Here is a 21658-nt window from a genome sequence, read left to right as displayed (position 1 = left end):
CTCTTTTCTACAAACACCGTTTCGTTTACAGCGGAGAAAGTGATATGGGTAATCGAGTTCAGTATTCTCGTTTACCGGCTAAGACCTCCTGCGTTTAAAACTAACAGCTCAAATGCGTTTGATATGTTATGCGGGAACATTTGTAGGCACTGTAACACCCCTTGTTAAACTTTAACTGGCTTTCTGAATTAGATTATTAACAAAGGACCACCTGGTCCCCGGTACACATGTGCATATATTCGATTATGTTCACAAATCACCATCTGGAATATTGGTGTTGTGCTTTTGTATGGTATTCATTTTCTGTGCATTTCCATTATTTAATAAATGATAAAAAACAGAATTTCCAATTAATCAACAGACAGACACACACACAGACACCCATTTATACATATACACACACACGCACACATATATGTGTGTATATGTTTAACATGTATATATATATATATATATATATATATATATATATATATATTTGTGTGCATGTGTATCCTTCTTGTGGGCAGGTCAGCAACGTGACCAAATTCTGTTAGTCGGGACGCGGTTACGAATCCTGCTATTGGACATCAGAATTACTTCGTATTTCTTGCATTTGGATCTAAGGCCTTGTAGTTATAAGCGTATCCAAAAAGTGTGAAGGATTCGAGAAGTTAAGAAGGCATTGTGATTATTACAGTTACATACATATCTGGTAAAAAGAGACCAGTAGATTATTTATATATATATATAAATATATATATATATATATATATATATATATATATATATATAAATATATACATATATATATACACATATATATATTTATATACATATACATAATAATATATATATATATATATATATATATATATATATATTATATATATATGTATGTATATATAAAATATATATATATATATATATATATATATATATATATATATATATATATATATATATATATATATATATATATACATATATATATATATATATGTATATATATATATATATATATATATATATATATATATATATATATATATATATATATATATATATATGTGTTAATTCATTGGTAAAGTACTAAGCTAATGTTAGCGATAGTTTGAGTCTGACCTGCAGCCCACTACTGGTTGACTGGGCTGTGAATGTCTAAGAGACTTCATCTGTGGTTAACATACTGTACACGATAGAGAAGTGAATGTTAATCGAACAAACTTCCTCATATATATATATATATATATATATATATATATATATATATATATATATATATATATATATATATATTCTTCTTCTTTCGACCTCATTAATGGCACTTTATAGCAGGGTCGGCTGCTCGAGTCAACTTTCTCCTTTTATTTCTATTCCTTGCATCTTCTTCCCCCAGTCCCACCTCGCCCATATCCCTCCCCACCACATCCATCCATGTGATCTGCTGACGCCCCAAACTCCTCCCCATCACTGGCATGTTCTTAGCTCTCTTGATTGGTTCCACCTCCCTCTTCTTATTACATGGCCATAGAATCGCAGACGAGCTTCCCACACATTCTTCTTATATCTTGACTCTCCCTCCTTTCCAGCACTGATTTTCCACCAATCCATTTCACCATCCTCATCTCGGTTCTTTCCAACCGTTTCTCCTCTTTCCTCTTAAGTGACCAAGTTTCTGCCCAATATAATAGTACGGGCCTGATAGCTGTCCTATGAATTTTCAGCTTGAGCCTCAATGGCATTTTCTCGTCTGAAACAACTCCAGTTACTTCCCTCCATTTTCACCATGCTTCTTTCACTCTCTGTCTCACGGCTTTCTCAGTACCTCCCTCCTCTGCTATTAATGATCGCAAGTAGTTAAATTCATCGTTCTGTTTTAGCACTGCACCAGCTTCCACTTGAATGTTTAGTTCTTCATGTCCTTCTTTACTGCTAATCATTAGCTCTGTCTTTCCAATGTTCACTTTCAACCCTTTCTTTTCTAGGGCTCCTTTCCATGCTAAAAACCTTTCTTGCAGTTCTTCTTCTGTGTCTGCCATAATGACTAAATCATTAGCAAACATCATTTCCCACAGTTCTTAGTTGTTCCTTAATTCTGATGTCAAAATGTCTATAACGACGAGGAACAACAATGACTCAGAGCTGATCCCTGATGGAGGACAACCTCCACAGAGAATCCCTTAGTCTCCCCATATTGTGTCCGTACACTGGTTCTTGCCTCCTCATACATCATCTCTGCTAAGGTTACCAGTAACAGTTGAATATGTTAAGAAGACATCAAATGTAATGGTCTGTGAATACATCAAGTGTACAGTATAAGGCTTGTGAATACATGAAAGGAATCTATGCAGTAAAAAGAGTATTTCTTGAATCGATGGCAAAATATTCATTAAGATCTAATAGACCTGTCGAAGGTCAGCTTGGCATGGATGGTAAAGCTGTAATGGAATTAGAAAGATCTTTACATTATTACTGTAGCTTGTATTAAATGTTACATTAAAAAGTCCTCTTCAAACTGGACAACAGAATCAAGGTAACCTGCAGTAACCTCTCAAATAAAATTCTTGAATAATGTTTGACCACAATACTATAGCTTGTATAAAATTTTATGGATATAAGAAATTAATTGTATAAAACTTTAATAAAAAATTAAGGTAATTAAAAAATTTTTGAACATTGCCAATGTTTGCTTATGCTATTGATTTGGTCTTTTGTAGCATAACCAAGTCGATAATTGAGAAGTGGTCTCTGACATAATTTCCAACATTTAGGAACTCATGTCTTGTTCATAAGCCTTGGACTCGCTCTATTTCAGTTAGTCATGACATGATGAAATGTTGACAAATGCCACTAATATGCTTTCTTGTTGCAGACAAAAGAGGATTGCACATAAAAATGCAAATAAAAGCAAAAATAGCATTCTAAAATATATTACACAACTATATTTATGGTTTACAAGAATCCTAAAATGCTACATACCCAAGGTACCAGGTACACTGTGCTTATCCTTCAAGAAAATCCCAGAATAGGGAATCTGACAAGACTGCCATTTACCTAATCTAAAAAAGCTAAAAAATATAAAATTATGCACTTCTCTGCATGGTCTTCCTTACAATCATCACAGTACTATGCTAAGGAGACAATGCTAATTGATATGCACTATAAGACTGCAACATTTTTCAAATACAAAATATACAGTACATACATGCTAAGGAACAATGCTAATTGATATGGATAAAATTGGCAAAACTTTTAAATGCAAAATATACACAAGTTAATAAAAACATGCATTTAAATTAGTCTCCATTATTCTGGATAAAATTAACTAATTCTCCTTGACATTTTGGGCTAAATAAAACTGTATTATTAATTCTAAATTACGCTGTTAACTATATATATATATCGTCCTTTAATATCAAACCATGGGAATATATATTCATATGTTACAAGGCAATAATAAGTCCACCGAATAACCAGCGACGGACGAGGAATCAGGACGGTGGACTTATTATCAACTAAAAAAAAAAAAAAAAATACATATATATAATATATTACTTCCGAGTGTATAATTGGATATTAAAGGACGTTTGTAGCTTTCTGATTGTATATGAATCACGGTGATGTGATAAATAGTCATATATATATATATATTATATATATATATATATATATATATATATATATATATATATATATATATATATATATATATATATATATATAAAAAGCCAAAGTCGCGGTTTTTGTGTATTACGGGTGGCTGGGCTTTACTTAACCACCAACCATCGTGGTGGTTGATGTATAAAAAAATAATAATTAAACTCTGTACTACAGATAAGAGTTGAATAGATTACATTATTAGCCTACTTACAGTGGGCATCCTGGGTCCAGGATCTAGGCTAGCCTTGGCCTAGTCGCCACTCAAGTTAGGTGGAATAGGTTAGTGTACCTAACTATCAATTATCTCCATACGTTCGGACATGTATTAGCATACTTTCTTATAGGTCTAGTTTAATACTGTGATGCCTGTAGAGACTCTCCATCCTATTTGAAGTGCTCATTGGTTTTCGATCAGTTCTCTTTTCCGAGCGTGGTAGGGGCTTTCCGTTTTTCATACACAATGCAAAAGCTCTCTTCTACTCCCCACGATTATTAATACGTATTTGCTGAACAAGAGGAAAAATACTATTCATATAATAATGCTATTCTAACCTGGCAATTCAGCAATAATCAAGGGAAGCTACAATTACCTCCATATACAGCGGAAGTGAGGGAATAAAAGCTTGCTAGAAAAAAAGCATCGTCGGTGTTGTAGTATGTGAGAGAGAGAGAGAGAGAGAGAGAGAGAGAGAGAGAGAGAGTAACTTTAGTCTGAATGGCCGCGCCAGAGATACCATATACGTATACGGTAATGTTAGCTACTGTTCTGGTACGAGATCCCATCCTTTAGGGTCATCATTTGGATTTCTTGATCGAGATACATGAATGGCCAAGTTTTACTTATAAACGAAAATTTGAAAAGAGTAAAACAGATCTGACATTTCGTAAGGTTGCATTTTATGTTCCGTACACGTCATCGTGTTTTTTCCTTGTCATCCTAAACTACCTCCTTACCTTGATAAAATGTGTTATCATTAGGTCGGCTCTTTAATGGTTAAAAAAGTACTTTCAAAGATATATATGAGTCGTAAGGGATATTTTGAAAGATCATTGGATAAAAAAACTCATGTTAGACGCTAATAGGCTTAAGATTACAGAGCCAGAAACTTCATAGTACTGTAAGGACTGGGGAATGAGCGACATAATGGCTGGGTGTTAACTGGTTTATTGGTTGTTCCTTACTGAGATAAATGTACAGAATCTTGGAAGATGTTATTGACGCGTGCGAGCGGTAATGTAGCGTCTACACAGACAGGTAAAACGGACATAAAGGTTCAGACATCTGTGTTTGTCGGCAGACAAACAGATGGCGATATCAAGAGACATGATTAACATACGGTGATGAAACATACATCAGTGGAAGGGTCAGGAAATTCTACATATGGCCAATGCATGAGATTCAAGACAGATTAATGGATACAATGCAATAGCATAATAAATGTGAAATGGAGAGACCTTTAAACACACAGTTTGATACAGAAGATTCGTTGGAACATTATGAGTACATGATTAGAATGCTTGCAAATGCAAGTAGTGGTGATTGTACATACGTTAAGACAACAATGCTTAGGAGAAAAATCTGTCTTGAATCTCATGCAATGGCCATATAGGAATTTCTGACCCTTCCACTGATGTATGTTTCATCACAGTCATGTCTTTATCGCCATCTGTTTGTCTGCCGACAAACAGATGGCGATATCAAGAGACATGATTAACATACGGTGATGAAACATACATCAGTGAGTACTGAACATAATTTCGATCATCTGCCGACAAACAGATGGCGATATCAAGAGACATGATTAACATACGGTGATGAAACATACATCAGTGGAAGGGTCAGGAAATTCTACATATGGCCAATTGCATGAGATTCAAGACAGATTAATGGATACAATGCAATAGCATAATAAATGTGAAATGGAGAGACCTTTGGCGTCTTCACAAACAGAAACATACACACAGTTTGATACAGAAGATTCGTTGGAACATTATGAGTACATGATTAGAATGCTTGCATGGCAATGCAAGTAGTGTGATTGTACATACGTTAAGACAACAATGCTTACAGACGGAATATTGTATGGTTGAAATCGCGTTCCTGTAGAGAAAGAAAAACGAGACGCTCCTGTTTTGTCCTGTCGACTCCGATGATGACGATCGACGAACACACGAACACACACGTGTTTGGAAGAGACAGCGTCGGGGCTCTTACAGTACTACAATACATTTCCATAAAGGTTCGGGTTTTACAAAGCACGGTTTAACGATAAATTGCTTTATTGTAATGAAAAGGTTGTTACAATTTGTCGTTACGTGTAAACAGGAGATCGCTACAATAAATCGCTACGATCTCCTGTTTACACAGGACAAATCGTAACAACCTTTTCATTACAATAAATCGCTACAATTTATCGTAGCGTGTAAACCGTGCTTAAGGAAAAGAAAGAAGGAAATTGAAAACAATACCACAATATCAGAGACAGATGACCTCAGATCGAAGTGGAATTGAGAAAATAAGATCGAAAGATGGAGGAACCAACTTTCGAAGCAATGAGATCCGTCGTAGCTTTGCAAAGCAAGTCAATGATATTTTACAATAGGCGTAATAACGGGGTGTCTACAATCAAAATGCACTGTGTACAAATACTATTACATTCACCAGATGAGACAGATGTAAAAACACCAATCATAACAGATGCAAGTGGTACTAGAGTCCTCAACTCGGGATTATTGGGAATACTAAACCGTTTGGCTACTCCAGGAAGACGGTTCTTTCACGCCAAATTGCAGGAAATTCGTTGTTTAAAAAAAAAAAAGTATAAAATGGGGCGAAGTTTCTTAGGCGCAATCGAGTTTCCTGTACATCCGCTACAGCGTATAATCAAGGCCACCGAAAACAGATCTATCTTTCGGTGATGCTGTATGAGCCGCGGCCCATGAAACTTTAACCTTGGCCCGGTGGTGGTCTATCCTATATCGTTGCCAGAAGCACGATTATGGCTAACTTTGACCTTAAATAAAATAAAAACTACTCAGGCTAGGGGGCTTCAATTTGGTATGTTTGATCATTGGAGGGTGGATGACCAACATACCAATTTGCAGCCCTCTAGCCTAGATAGTTTTTAATATCTGAGGGTAGATAGAAAAAGTGAGGACAGAAAAAGTGCGAACGGACAGAAAAAGCCATCTCAATAGTTTTCTTTTACAGAAAACTAAAAATTGCCATTAACGATTTTCGAGAAATATATGAAATTAGACTTAAAACTTAAATGAGCAAACCTTTGGTTCACGTTAATGAAGAGAATAACTTGACAAGTGTCGGAAACAGTGTGCGCTGTCATCTCGCATCCGCTCGCTACTGCAAACCCTCAAAGTTGATAATCATTGATGACGCCAGCTCAAGAGTAAAATGACTTCCGTAGAAAAAAAATGGTTGAGAAAAGAGGCTTGTTAATTACATTAGGTTTCCAAAATATTGCAGTAATTGGAAATACAGTGCAGGAAAAAAAAGACATATTTGATTCTCATCTAGATAAAAGAAAAATAAAATTGTTACGTAGGATAACGGACGAATTCACACACATTAAGAAAACGGCGTCTCTTCTAATCCTGTGAGCGGCCCACCTGAGCATCAGGAATTTGAATTTTGGTGGCTAACTTGAATAGCGTAGGCCTACTGTAACTTTAAAATTTCATTATTTCAAAAAACAAACCCCAGAAGGTACCCCTCCAAAATACGAGCTTTCAGAAAACTCAGCTTCACGGCTGTACCTCTTACCGTTGTTGCTCTACGGATAAAGTCCCTCGCCCACCCACCCCGCCACGTCCCCTGAATGCTAAAAGTCGATATCTGGATCTCCGGAAAGGCTTAACGGATTTCGATGAAATCTGGCACGATTAGAGACCTCAGTGGGAAACCTCTAAAGTCCGAGTTTCATCCCGGTCGGTTGAATATTTCCAGAGTTATAAAGTTGGTGTTTTTGTGTACTCTGGTGGCTGGGCTTTAACCGCCAACTACCGTGGCGGTTGATATATTCAGAAGGCTTCCCAATACTTGTTTCCTACAACACTGTTTACACAGGCTAAACTTTGATGCGCGCTGTTAATGATGATTTACACACAACGATTAATACCACGCACGCGGCTGTTTTTTTTTTATCGTGATGGGCCTGGCTACCACTCATTTGCTACTGTCCAACAAGACGACAATTCAATTCACCTAAATGTGCAGTACGTGTGGACATAACAAATATGCCAAGAGGGGAATCCAGGTATATAAAAAAAAAAAAAAAAAAAAACAGGAAAAAATCAGAAAACAAGTCACATAAAAAAGTCACATTAATCTTCCTAAATAGTGACCCCCAAGGCTTTTAACCCGGTATGTATCCACTTTTGCGGCGTGTTTAGCACAAGCCTGTTCGGCATTACCATAAAAACAAACAAAAGACTGTAAACATCGTAAAGATACCGAACCCCGAAAACCCTTGGGGGTCACTACCTAGGAAAGATCTAAAATATTTTCTGTTTTATTTAACTGCTTTAATTGCCACCATAAATTAATGTGACTTTTCTTCCTAGTCAAAATTGACTTGTTTTCTATGACTATTTTTCCTGTGACTATTACCGGCCACCTCCCCAACCAATAGGAACAGCACCATAACAGGAGAACAGGTGTTAGCCGAAAGCGCCTGTGAGGACTGAAACCATGTAAACAGGAAATCCTCCTCTATTATTCCTGAAACCGAGTCTTCTGAACAAAGGGGAAGCCCTTGCGGTTAGTTCTGCCAAAGAGGACCAGTTAGCGCCTCCCCCAGGGCGATGGAAAATCACTGGCTCTGTATCGTGATCAGTTACTGCCGCAGTGTGGGGTCTGTAGTGGGAAGTTGAAACCAACATATTCTTTGGAAGCTTGAATTTCAAGTCAGTGGCCCGGTGGGCTTGTTCCTTATGAATAGGTTTCATCTAATCAATAAGAAAAAAAAAATTTCTGGATGACTAACTTAACGAAGACTCGATTAAGAAGTTTCAAATGAAAACCCACTCCAAACCATAAACCATTCTGCATTTCGTCTAAGCAGTGAAATTTAACCCGAAAAATACTTACGATGTTGTACATCCGTTATTATCTCCCTGGTCATTTAAGTTGGTTAGCAAAAAATCAAGCTAATCAAGTCACAAGTAGCGAGATAGAGATAAATGGAAGATTCGAAGCTTTGGCTTGTTATCTACGCGTCACCTACTCCGAGGTGCTAGTTCCACTTTGTTTCACTTTGCTTGGGTTTATGTACAGCCCCCTACAGAGATAATTACCTCTATGGCGGGCCCTTGTACGTTTTCAAAATAAGGTGCTTCTGATATTTTACAATTGTCTTTCAGTGTCTTCACGTCAGTATCGTAGCTCCTGCAGGACAGGAGAGTCTTTAGTTTTTTTTAAATTTGCTTTCTTCTTATCAAATTGCATAGAAGATTATTAGTCAAAGCCATGATCCGTATTATTTTTCACCTTTGACACATTCTTTATATACTGTGCACTTGTTGCCATCATATGTTTTATGTTTAGTATCATTATGACCTTTCTTACAAAATTTTTACACGAAGTCATTGCTAGCACATTCATTTGATTTGTGATTTTCACCATGTCTAGGGCAAGCTTGGTCATTTCCACAATTTGCTGCGCAGTGACCAAATTCCTGACATTTAGAGCATTGATGGGGCATGTAACAGTCGAATACTTTGCAACGGCTATATAGTGTACACAATGTGTCACCTCTATCATAGGTAGCCTTTTGTATTTGTGGTGTGCATTTGATGATAGTGTTTATTTGTCATCTTTGGCTATCATTTCCATTACAATTTCCAGGTCGTCATTTTCAAAAATGAGGCTACCTATCGATGGATTTTTCTTTACAATGTTATGAACAATGTCATCTTCATCCTTCGGGACATTGACTACTTTTTTGGTTTAAGTTTACCCTTCTCGTTTACTGATATATTGTTGATATTCTGAATCTCCATTTTTGCCTTTTCTAAGTTTTTCCTGTCTGGAAATCTTACAAATAAGTGTCCATCTCGTTTTAACCTGTTCAACTGGCCGTTATTTTACTCGATTTGTCGCTTTCCATTAGCTGCTGTGCTCTCTTCGTTTGTCGACTTGATCAGAAGCACTTTTTTTTTTTTGTCGTAGTGATTCAGCATAAGTTTTGTCCGTGTTTGTCATGGTCTTTACATATTAATCAACATTATAAATTTTTTTTTATTTTATCTAATTACGTCAGTAGTTTTCCGAGCCGAATCCTGAGTCAACTTTAATATCTCTAGTTTTCTTTTATTTCAAGTTCATCTTCAATGAGTTTTTCGTGTTCTTTGCTCAGACCTCTTGCAGTTATTACAGATGTACAATATGTTATCACTACGAAGTGTGGTGTGTATCTGACCTCGATGCCCGAACATTCATAATGAAACCATGTCACACATTTCACAGCAAGTTCCTTCCTCATCAACTTCCCAAGAGCAATGTCCGCAGGTTGCCGATTCTCTCGATTTGGGTCGATTCATCCTTCTCTAGTATCTTATTTAAGTTCCACCTTTACGTGCTAAACATGGAGGAAGCGCCTTGGGACGCCGTGTTAGTGCTAGTCCCTCGGGGATCTAAGTATCATATATACCCATTTCTATGTTGTGTGGTCGACGGATTACATTAATGAACGATATCTTCATGCGGCTGTCTACTTCGCCGTACGGTGTTTAGTACTAGCACCTCGGAGTAGGTGACGCGTAGATAAGCTAAAGTAGCCCAGAATAGTGTCCCCCCAACCTGGCCCTTATTGAAAGCCCTCGCCAGGAGTTTACCAACTATCCATGTTACATCCTATTGCACTTCTCTACTCAGGCGGTGACTAATCTTAGATATCCGAAGTCTGTGGATCGTAGCCAGGATAAAATTAAGACCGATTTTCTTAAGTTTCTGTCCTGGCGCTCTTAATTCTAAAGTGAACCCAATTTACTTGCAATTCTAAAACTAAGGATAACCAAGAGAAGCAAAACTAAGGACCAGAAGCACAACCCCATCCTCGCGAATTCCTTTGAACAATTTTAACACTCAAAAACAGAGCCAGAGACAAGGCCACCATCTAATTAAACAATGCTTTATGCAAAAATCCTTCATTTCTATCACCTCACTAACCCGATACATAAATGTCCACCGCTAAAGCCTGTGCTGTATTAACCATCGACAGACACTAACCTCAGTTTATAGGCATAAGCAATAACCGTTATCAGTAAAAATTACAATATCACTATTGAAAATTTGCTGCTTGGTTCACTTTTTTTTTTTTTTTTTTTTTTTTACAAACTAATTACAACCTTTACAGCAATTTTGACTCAATTCAACCCCGTAAGGTCGTTAAAATATTTTCTTGGTATCTCATGTCGAAGTGAATATTCACTTTTAATTATAACCGCTCAAGTCACCTTTACAAGTGTTATCATATTCAGATCATTGATCTAAAGCATTGATTATTCCTGTCATCAGGATCAAAATACAATATAATTAATTATAACCGCTCAAGTCACCTTTACAAGTGTTATCAGGCGAATGCGATCCCCAGATCATAAGGAATGATCTAAAGCATTGATTATTCCTGTCATCAGGATCAAAATACAATATAATTTTGCTGAATACGAAGTTTAAATCTACGTAGACTATAGCAATAAACACCAAAATTCGAGGTTTAAACAATTATCTCTTCAGAATTAAAAACCATTATTTCAGTTACTTTATTTCTCATATCAATTTCCCCATCTTACTCCTGTTAACCAGCCAATCAGTTCAACTACCATTCCTTATATTTTATAGGACATTCTTTGTCTTTCAAGGAGTATTACAAAGTCTACCCCATCACATGACATTTTGAGGTTAAAGAAATGGACAATGTAAACATACAGCATATTTTATGCTGGTCTTCATGCACGTAAATACTTTTACATAGCCAAAGTATTCAGATTATTACATAGCCAAAGTATTCAGATTATTAAAAAAAAAAAAAAAATTGAAAAGCAGGTAGAGCACAGCATCTACAAGTTCTGGTTGTCTGGGTAACCAAATATTTAAGAGTGCTTTGAATCCTCACAGGATATGCACAGCATCTACCAGCTGCACAGCATCTACTAGCTTGTTGTCCGGGTAACCGAATTTAAAAGTGCTTCGATCGTAGCGTCTACAAGTTGCCTGGGTAACCGAATTTAAGAGTGCTTCAAACCGTCACAGGACATGCATAGCGTCTACAAGTGGAGTTCTAGTTGTCTGGGTAACCGAATTCAGAGCACGTCGATTCCTCACAGAATACTCAGTCTTGACGAAAAGCGCTGTTTTCACGTATTAATGTCGATGTTATGGTCTGCTGCAGCTACACCAAGAGCCTGTTCATAAGAAACGTAGTTTGTTTGGTTTTAGAATATACTAAAAGTAACTATGACATAACCTACCCTCTTAAAGGTGAAAATAGCCAGTTCAGTTAGTCCCAGCAGCTATTCTACGGTTATTATAATTAATACTATATCGTATGATTAACTTCCCCATTAACAATCCCATTATTACTAGTATAGTTCCTTCAAGCTCCCAAAAAGATACAGAATATAGAGTGCCATCCTTTAAGATATATAATAGCACTCAAATCTTACACTGAAACAGCGTCTAACTTCAGTGCTACATAATTATGAAAGGCGCCATGCAATGCAAACGCTGCTATCTAGCAACTTATGTCCTTTAGAATCCAGTCTTAAGGTAATTGAAACTGCACAAAGGGCGAAAAATTAAGTTGGGGAATTCAGAATGAAGAAAGGTGTTCTTGAAGAAAGCTTCGGCGTTGGAGGAAAGGAGGAAAGGTGGATGAAGGTAGGGGTCAAAAATATGCAATGCAATCTGAACTGTCGATTTCCTAACATGAAAGCTTTGCGTGAGAGTAAGAGAAAAGTAAGAGCGGGGATGGCGGGGGCCTGTTGAACGTGTTGACGGAACGACGTTAACAAGACTGCCCAGATTCGAATTACAATTTCCAATATTAACCAGCCTTTTAGAATAAAAGAAAGTCCACGACATCAGTGTCAAAATAAAAAAAATTCTTTAAAATCCCAAGACCTAAGCCTCTTAAAAAATCGTTAAGAGCTACCTATTAACTGTCTAGTTTCTATTTACTAGTGGGAATGAGATTGTGGGAATGAGATTGTTATAAGAAATTCTAAGTCATAAAAGTATGTCAGAGTTGCCCTAACCTATTCTCAGCTGCACTAATACATTCAAACTTAGATCTTATGACTACAAAGGGATCAAGTACTGTAATGCCCTCTACTATTAGCTTGCACTGTCAATGTCTCCCCAAGTCTGAACCACGTTTTTTACCCTACTCTATTCCCAGCATCCTTAAAGAGAGACTTAAGCGTTATTAGCTTTACCCTAACCCCTGCATAAATATAAAATTATGCACGTTATTTACCCTATTCTATACTATCCTATATTTCAAGTTCCATATCTAACTACCCATTAAGTCCCAGCTGCAAGAAAACTATCAACCTTGCAGTTCTAACCTAAGTCAGAAGTTGGTTGGTTTGTAATCCCTGTTGTGCATGGTGACAAAGTCACCATGCTTATTTTTTGAACTTCCTATTGTGCATGGTGACCAAGTCACCATGCACAACAAGCAAGTCCACCTTTGCCTGGCAGGTGGCACCGCCACCCCGGCAAAGGTGGACTTGGGAAGTGGGCAATGCAAAACTCAATTTAAATGCAAAACTCAATTTAAATGCAAAACTCAATTTAAATGCAAAACTCAATTTAAATGCAAAACTCAATTTAAATGCAAAACTCAATTTAAATGCAAAACTCAATTTAAATGCAAAACTCAATTTAAATGCAAAACTCAATTTAAATGCAAAACTCAATTTAAATGCAAAACTCAATTTAAATGCTCAAAAAACTCAATTTAAATGCAAAACTCAATTTAAATGCAAAACTCAATTTAAATGCAAAACTCAATTTAAATGCAAAACTCAATTTAAATGCAAAACTCAATTTAAATGCAAAACTCAAAATTTATTAAATGCAAAACTCTCAAAAATGGACTTAAATGCAAAAAAAATACAAGATCAAACCACAAAGCAAAAGTTTAAAAAGTTATAAAAGTTAAAAAACCTAAAAAAACAATTCAATCTAACTCAATTTAAATGCAAAACTCAATTTTGAAGCTGAAATTACTCGGGAGCTTTAAAATTTATTACTGTTCAAAAACTTTAAAACTCCAAAATGGACTACTAAACTTTACAATTCTAAAAAAAAAAAAAAATACAAGATCAAACCACAAAGCAAAAGTTTAATAATGTTATAAAATTTAAATCCACTAACCTAAAAAAAAAAATTCAATCTACAAATTTTCAAAAATTACCTTCCACACTTTCAAAAATTACCTTCCACACTTTCTAAAATTACCTTCCACACTTTCTAAAATTACCTTCCACACTTTCTAAAATTACCTTCCACACTTTCTAAAATTACCTTCCACACTTTCAAAAATTACCTTCCACACTTTCAAAAATTACCTTCCAAAAAAATTACCTTCCACACTTTCTAAAATTACCTTCCACACTTTCAAAAATTACCTTCCACACTTTCAAAAATTACCTTCCACACTTTCAAAAATTACCTTCCACACTTTCAAAAATTACCTTCCACACTTTCAAAAATTACCTTCCACACTTTCAAAAATCTTTGATGCTAAAATATAACTAAACTAATAACCAAAATTAAAAATTAAATACTTGAAAAAAAGTTCTGGAGCTGAAACATCCTAAAACTTGAAATTTCCAAAGCTGGAAAAATTAAATTTTAACCTTTGCAATTTTAAAGAAAATTAAACTTTCAAAATTCCCAAAACTAAGATTCTGAATCTAAAACTAAACCAAATGTATTAAAACAAAGCCTAAACTTAAAAACGAAAACTTACGAGTTTTGATTCTGAAAAAAAAAAACTAAAAAACGTTCGGGTGGTTGCTCGAGCCACTAAAAAAAAAAATTCTTTCTCACCCATTAATCCTGTTCAGTCATAAGGTATCGATACATCCAAGACAATTCAGTAACTCATTGTGGCACGCTTATTTAACGACGCACCCTGACCTGAAAGAAAATACACAAATTAAATTAAAATGCAAAAGGCTGCAAAATGTTTACAATCGGCTGGGCCATCTATTAAGTCTTAAAATGCTAAAGAACAAAAGCAGCTGCTTCATACTGATAAGTTACAATCGGTTGGGCCATCTATTAAGTCTTAAAATGCCAAGAGCAAGAGCAGCAAGTATTTATACTGATAAGCGTTACTACTGCACGACTCGAATTACCTAACACAGTTATTGCCACTTCACCCTCCAATAATTAAAGTTGAATTAAACACCTCTAATATACCCCTATTGGTATTTTTAGGGTGTTTATGGCCATGTTATGGAGGGGTGGGGAGCTTGTCAAATGCCGTCTTAGAAACATCCTCAATAGTCGTGTAAAAGGTCAATGACAGTTTAGTTAACCCGACAAAATACGACAAATTCGTAAAGAAGTAAAATAACATAAGAAAACGTCAATTGCAGCATAGAGTTAAATTACTGAAAACATCCGTAGCACTGCCCAAGATTGCTAGTATAAAACCAAAATGCACAGAATTACCACTTAAAACAATATAGTTCAGCTTAGTAATCAATAGGCTTCGAAATTAAGTCATACCACGTTGATGGGCACTCAACAACAAACAATCCGTGACAAACATACTGAACAGTCATTGTAGAAATTCACAAAATATTGAAAAACCTATTATTTTAAGAAAAAAAAACCACAAACAGAAAACTTCAATAAGACAATCATACGGCATAGTTCAAATGCCACAATCTAAACAAAACTGGAGAAATATAAAACGCAAAACTGCAAACATTATCCACTCACCAACCCAGCAAACCTTGATGAACATCCTCAACCCAAAAATGCGACAAACGATTGACCTTACCGCAAAGGCCTAGATCCCACACACGAATGAACGAGAACGTCGAGTTAGTGTCAACGAAACCTGTCTTACTAAGCCGGGAACTCTACAACACAGGAACAAGCTGTTCTTGAGATAACAACCAACGACCGCTGGACCTGCCTGTTTGTGGGAAGTCACTTTATCGCCCTTTCGTCACCGAAGAAGTTCATGGCGATGATAAAAAAATCGGCAGAAATTATTTATTATTATTATTATTATTATTATTATTATTATTATTATTATTATTGAGAGTTGCCGGGCATTCTCCCTTTTTAGCGAACTACCCCAATTATGTATTAGTGGTTAGCCCATCTAAAAATTATTATTATTATTATTATTATTCTTATTATTATTATTGGAGAAACAACTCCACAGTTATGTATATGTACATATATTTACAGGTAAATCTGTACAGAAAGCTTTCGGGAAAAGGGGAATCGAACAGTTTCTCGAAAGCTTTCTGTAGAGATTTATCTTTAACATATGTACAGTACATATACATAACTGTGGATTTGTTTCTCCATTTCAAGACTCATGCTACTATGAGCATTTTTATTATTATTATTATTATTATTATTATTATTATTATTATTATTATTATTATTATTATTATTATTATGGAAATTTGCCATTTACTCTTCCTATTTAGCAAACTACCTGAATTATGTATCGGTGTTTGGTCTTTATCAGGAATTATTATTATTATTATTATTATTATTATTATTATTATTATTATTATTATTATTATTATTATTATTGCTGTTGTTTTCAGCAGTGCTTGGGCATGAGAGTTCATGCATATTACTTTTTACTAGCGTACTTAATTTAGTATACTGTATTGTGTTCAACTTATCGTTCATCGCATATGGCCCGGAACTGAAACAAAGGATATTATTATCATTATTATTAGTTAATGTAACATGGTGTCACAATGACATGATCATCGACACGGTTGTGGCAAAGAATAGACAAAAATAGTATAGAACACTTTTGTTAAGGTGATTCAACAGTGAGCTTATTAACTCGCACCAATGAATGAAAGGTAATTTTTTATAATTCAATGTATTACTAATTACAAGGTGCGTTGGTTCGTAATCCACTATGGTAAGAAAGGTCACATTCATCGATTCGACATATGGAGGCTTGCAGTGATATATATATCCCAAAATTTTTGGGGGAAATTGAGGAGGCAGAAGACAAGGTGGCATTTTTTTTATTTAAAATATCCAATGTACAATATACATTATTCGTTGGCTACAATATTGTGTTTAGGAACACTTCCATGTGCCAATATTCTACAAATTTTCATACACAACACTTAATGATCAACTAAAATGGCTCTTATTTATAACTGTGCAAATTGTTCAGCGTACAATAATTACATTACATTTATAACAGTAGTCTTTAAATTGCATCACAGAAAATGACCAATATCCATCTTAAATAATATTAGGACTAAGAAACGCGGCATTAAATAAATCATTTATATCTGTCGTAAGTGATATAATTAGCGGCTAATTCGAGCAGTGGTCAATGAATTTACTGTCGAATTCAGGTTTTGTACTTAGAATCGATATCAACCCATCTTCACCATGATAGCTGACTGGTAAATTTGTAATGCGTGGCTAATTATGAATTTGTCTTATACACAGAGGGTTTTTCTTATATTCGCAAACATTAAGCCACAAATATCATAAAATATCTAATTCACTACAGTAGGTGGAACTCTTAAAAATATCATCATATACATACATACATAATATATATATACACACATATATATATATATATATATATATATATATATATATATATATATATATATATATATATATATATATATAAATATATATGTGTGTGTGTGTGTATATGTGTGTGTGTGTGTGTGTATATATATATTATATATATATATATATATATATGTGTGTGTGTGTGTGTGTGTGTGTGTGTGTTCTTAATGCCTCTACGTAAGGGTATATTCCTTATTTTGCTATGCCCATTAGTTTGAAAAGATATCTTACTGTATTGGTTGATGGCTTTTTCGCCGACATAGCGAGGCAGCTGGTTGAGTTGTTTACAGATGAAATCGACTCCTTTGTCTATGTAACCGTCAGAACGGGTTCCTGGTCCTCCGAGAAAAAAAAAAATACGCTGATACCTCAGTCTTCATTTGAACTGCAATGTTATGACAGTTAGGAAATGAATGCAGGAAATAGAGAACGCTGGTCTTCATAGGCGTTGAAACTGTACTTGAATGATTCCCTGCTGACATATCTAAGAAGGCTAGTTCCAGTCCTTTTCTCATTCAGTTTTGAACGTAATGCTAGAAGTGAATTCATTTTGCTGCAAATGGATATCAAAATCTTCTCAACTATTATTCCAGAACGTGAAAATGTCATTAACGTGTCACACCAAAACCACTTTGGAATAGCAGACTGCCTACCCATTTCATATCTTTCTTTGTAAACCTTTCAGTTAAAAGAGGGCGTGTTATTGGTTACACGGAGCTTGATTAATTTCACCGTTTTTTTTCACTGCCCAGAGGAAATAGGTCTTCGTAAAGAGTTGATTTTTTCCCTTATGAAATTCACTATGTCGTTTACAGGAACCTTGTGAATAATGATTCCGCGTCCTGGCTTATGAGCGTTATGTCGTTCACTGTAATATTTAATTTATAGAATGTCTGAATAGAGTCCTCTGCGTGCTTTATAAACTACCAAGGAAATATGTCAGCAAACCTGCTAAGTTTCTGATAGAATAAAAATGAACGAGACTTAATTTCACAAAACTGGGAGTCAGAGAATGCCTTTCTTATGGATTATGGCGAGTCCGTAGAAATATGGTAAAGAGTTGTTGACGAATCCAGGTAAAAAAGTCATAGGAAAAAAATTCACATTAATCTTTCCTAGATAGTGTCCTCCAAGGATTTTAACCCGGTATATATCCACCTTTGCGGCGTGTTTAGTTAGGTATTTTTTCTTTTAACTCGGTATGTATTTGCAGTGTGTTTAGTGTAAGCCTGGTGGGGATTACCGTAAAACATAAACAAAAGACCATAAATATCATAAGATAATGACTCCCAAGAAACATTGTGAATTTTTCTCTGTCACTTTATTACCGGCCACCATAAATGAATGTGACTTTTTTCCTAGCCAAAATTGTGACTTTTTTCCGTGACTTTTTTCCTGTGACCTTATTACCGGCCACCCAAGGGAACTGGAGCCGGTTGAAGGACCAACGCAACCGTGCGGTAACCGATCGTGTGGACAAGGCCTTAAATGCCATAGACGAGATAAAAGAATTTAGGCCAAAGGCCAAGCTTTGGCAGCTATGAGGTCATTCAGCCGTGAAACAGAAACTGATAGTCAGTAAGAAGGTTTGAAAGGTGTAACGGGAGGAAAACCTCGCAGTTGCACTATGAAACAATTGTTAGGAGTGGGTGGTAGTTGTTATCTTCTTCCCACCCTCTTCTGGCTGTACTCTTTTCCTTCACAGCTGTTTGAACCTCTTGATTCCACCACCATGTTTCTGTTCCTTCCTGACCAAAACATAATCAATTTGTGTCTCATTTTGTCCACTTTTGTATGTTACCAGGTGACTTCTCCTTTTCTCAAACTATGTATTCAAGACTACCAGATTCATAGCTTCTGCTGATTCCAACAATATCACCTTCCCGGATTCTTCTTCCAAAACCTTTTCCTCCATGTATTCCTTCCAAGCCATCAGAACTCTTACCTACATGGGCATTCATGTCACCAGATAACACTAATAGTTCACTTCTTGGAGCTCTTTCTATATATTCTTCTAATTTTCCTCTGAATTCCTCTTTCTCCTCTTCACTACACCCTTGTTGAGGGGCGTATGCCGAGATGATCTTCCATACTCTCTTATCTTTCACAAGCTTAAGCCCATGAGCCTGTCACGGATACGTTGGACCTCTGTGACATTCTCCTGCAAATCTGGATGGAGAATAATTCCTACGCTATTTCTCCTTGAATCTTCCCCTGTGTGGTAAACTTTATATCCTTCTCCAAGCTTTCTTGCACTTTTCCCCCTCCATTTGGTCTCTGTTATCCATAAAATCATAATTTTCTTTCTCTGCCTGACATCAATCAACTTTCTTTCCTTTCCTGTGAGGCTACCAACATTCCAATTTCCAGTTCTCATCTTTCCTTTCTTTTTCCAGTCCTTTCTCCTCAAGAACTTATTTTGCCGCAGTCGTGACTTATGCGGTGCCCTTTGCATATTTCTCACTGCTGTCAGGGGACAATGCAACGCGTCGCTTACGGGGTACGCCCTAGCCCTGTTGCATTCCATTATTGACTCGAGATTCATTATTTAGTTTTTACCACTGTTTTCATACTCGGTTGGCTAGACCAGGCAGCAACTCTCCCCGTTTATCCGGGCTTGCCCCTGCCCCACTGGCTGGGTTATATATATATATATATATATATATATATATATATATATATATATATATATATATATATATATATATATATATATATATATATATATATATTATATATATATATATATATATATATATATATATATATATATATATATATATATATATATATTATAATATATATATATATTACAATAATAATATATATATATATATATATATATATAGACAGATAGATATAGATAATGTATAAACAGTATATTTACACACACACACACACACACACACACACACATATATATATATATATATATATATATATATATATATATATATATATATATATATATATATATATATAAATTAGGTGTATGTATGCATGTTTGTATGTTCCAGCATAACTGAAACGCATTGAGCAATTTCAACCAGACTTGATATACATATGACTTACTAACTGGAAAAGAATACTGTGGTTGATATTACTGGCACCAAATGGGTTGGGGGTGGGAAGGGTGTGACATGTAAAAATAACCGAAAACGACAGATATTTCTGTCTAATCCATAGTTTTTGAGGTCGCTGAGATGAATAGTGACATTCCCGATGCCCTGATAGGAATGGGGGTTGAGAAGGGGGTGAAATATAAAATGTCAAAAATGCTGGGCAATGTAATTGAAGCAACTATGTTAACAGGATATATATATATATATATATATATATATATATATATATATATATATATATATATATATATATATAGAGAGAGAGAGAGAGAGAGAGAGAGAGAGAGAGAGAGAGAGAGAGTAGAGGGGTGTTAGGGAGGAGAGAGAGAGAGAGAGAGAGTAGATTGGGAGTTAGGGAGGAGACAGAGAGAGGGAGAGAGCGAATTTATCGGTTGTCATTCAGTTTTCCAAGGCGGTTTAGTAGTTTGGTGAACATGTGATGAGCACCTAAAATAATCTTAAAATGTAACTGAAACGATGGACTTATGTAATAACTTTTAGTCTTTTCCTCGACTAAGGAGTGTTCAAAACATTCAGTATTTTAACAAAATATTTATAAGTTTTTTTTTTTACAATAACCAGCACTCTTTATATAATATTTGCCATGGAAGGCCTTAATGAGATATAAATGCAATTTGTGCAAATGACCATATTTGTTCAAGTAGGTCTTAACTGTATCTCGATGCTTACTGTAGCAAATGAAGCAATTCTCTCGGTACTTAGGTTTCATTTTTCCAGAGTAACAAGTTCTTAAACTAGCACATTTGTTTGCAAATGATGTAGTGACCGTACTGATGTTATCTGGTAGTTTCATTTTACATACATTACCATAGGTGAAAGCTTTCTGGAGCCGTTCCAAACAGATCATTACCATCGTCCGCGGAACTGGCGGCTTCATGTACTTGTTGCACCACAGACTTTGCAACGAGCATTTACGTAAATAGACCAATTAACGGGCTGTATACGACGAGAATGAAAATATAGTTGAAGGATATATTATACGTTTCCATTTAACAGGTAAATATCTAATTGCTTATTTTCGTAT

At 35.4% G+C, this 21658-nt stretch overlaps 1 long non-coding RNA gene across 1 annotated transcript; it reads right to left on the bottom strand.

Moving 5' to 3' along the window:
* Positions 1-11005: 11005 nt before the first annotated feature.
* On the bottom strand, positions 11006-15765 carry LOC136829546 (uncharacterized). Its single transcript, XR_010850419.1, has 4 exons — positions 15623-15765; positions 14720-14809; positions 11218-12063; positions 11006-11115 (listed from the first exon to the last, which is right to left on the bottom strand). It is a non-coding gene; the product is annotated as an uncharacterized lncRNA (long non-coding RNA).
* Positions 15766-21658: the final 5893 nt, after the last annotated feature.

The sequence above is a fragment of the Macrobrachium rosenbergii genome, chromosome 44 (genome assembly GCF_040412425.1).
Source record: "Macrobrachium rosenbergii isolate ZJJX-2024 chromosome 44, ASM4041242v1, whole genome shotgun sequence".
Taxonomy (NCBI): Eukaryota; Metazoa; Arthropoda; class Malacostraca; order Decapoda; family Palaemonidae; genus Macrobrachium; species Macrobrachium rosenbergii.
This window is presented reverse-complemented; position numbering and strand designations above follow the sequence as displayed.